We start from the raw sequence: 1,854 nt of genomic DNA, 5'->3' as shown, positions 1-1,854 counted from the left end.
TTTTTTGCCCTAAGATGTGGTCAAACATAGAAAATGTTCCATGCATAAGTAAAAACAATGTATATTTCATGTTTGTTGGGTATAAAGTTGTATAGATATCTGTGAAGTCCATTTAATTTATGGTATTGTTTAGATCCTGTATTACTTTGCTTATTTTCTTTTTTTTTTGGAGATGTTTTTGCTATAGGGCACGTGCTCTCGCCAGACAGACAGAGCAGACAGAGAGAGACAGAGAGACAGAAAGTGAGATATCACCCCCCCAGGGGGTATGGCCATGGCACAATCCTTTCTCCTCCATTCTCCTCTCGGGATCATGGGCACGCACGCACATGCACCCGGCGTGAGTTTAAGCCACCGGGTCTACCCGCGGTCGACTACGTGGGAGTCCAGCGACATAGCCATTATGCTAACTGCTGGTCCCGTGCTAAATTTTCTAAATCATCTATTCAAAGAAGACAGTGGGGTGTTGAGACTCCCGACTATTTTTGTGTTGTAGTCTATCTCTACTTTTATATCTAGCAGTCTTTCTTTCATGTATTTTGTTGCTTCAGTGTTGTGTACCTATTTATAAATGTTATATCTTCTTGGCCATTATCTCTTTTAGTAGTTTATAGCATCCATCTTTGTCTCTTGTAATATTTTTCTTAAAGTTTTTTTTGTTGGATATCAGTATCATGGCTCCATTCTTTTTCAATATCAATCTGCACCGAATAAGTTTTTCCAGTCCTTTATTTTCAGTCTATATATGTCTTTATCCATGAGGTGTGTTTCTTGTAGGAAGCATATACAGGGATCCTGTTATTGTATCTATTTAGCTAGTCTGTGTCTTTTAATTGGATAATTTAATCCATTAATACTCGATGTTATTATCAATATTTGTGGACTTACCCCTGTCATTTTGTTAGACATTTTCTTTGTTATTTTTTATTCTCTTATTCTTTTTGCCTCTTTATAATTTTCCAGATATAATACTCCTATTAGTACTTCTTGAAGAGCTGCTCTGGTATGGGTGAATTCTTTCAGTTTTGGTTTGTCTGAGAATTATTTTAATTTTTCTTTTTATTTGAAGGATAGTCTTGCTGAGTATTTTTTGTTGAAATTGTTTTGAATATATCTTCCCTTTTTTCCTTGCCTACATTATTTCAGTTGAGAGATCTGATGTTAGCCTAACAAGATAACCAGGTTACTTAACTTGATGTCTCTCTTGCCATTTTTAGACTCTTGTCTTTATTTTTAATTTTGACCAATCTTGTTATGATGTGCTATGGAGAGGATCTTCTTATGTTAATTCTATTTGGAGTCCTTTGTATTTCTTGAGTCTGTATATCTAAATGTTGCTCTAGGTTTGGTAAGCTTTCTGCAAGTATTTCAGGGGATAGATGTTTAATGCTCTTGTCAGATTCTTCACCTTCTGGAATATCTGTTGTTTGGATGTTTGGGTATTTAATGCATCTAGCATTTCCTGTAGGTTGTCCTTATTAATTTATTTACTTATTTATTCATTTTGGTGGTTTCAGCTAAGTCAGAGGTTTTGTTTTACATATCAGAGATTCTGTTTGCCATGGTCCTATATGCTATTAATACTTTTAAGAGAGGTTTTGATTTCCTGCATTATAGTCTTCACCTCTAGAAGTTCTCTTTGATTATTTTTTATGATGTCTATATCCTTCCTCATCTTATGGAAAGACTTCTTTATGTCCTGTACTTGATCATCTGTTTTCTCTTACCTCTCATTTAATTTTATCACCATGAATATTCGTAATTCTTTTTCTGACATTTTGGTGATTTTTCTCTGTTTTTTCCATAGTTGGATATGAGTTACTGTGTTCCCCTGTTAGGGACGTATTTCCTGGT

Source organism: Tupaia chinensis, unplaced genomic scaffold, assembly GCF_000334495.1.
Source record: "Tupaia chinensis unplaced genomic scaffold, TupChi_1.0 Scaffold138297_1, whole genome shotgun sequence".
Classification (NCBI taxonomy): domain Eukaryota; kingdom Metazoa; phylum Chordata; class Mammalia; order Scandentia; family Tupaiidae; genus Tupaia; species Tupaia belangeri.
The sequence above is the reverse complement of the archived record's forward strand: the minus strand, read 5'-3'. Positions refer to the sequence as shown.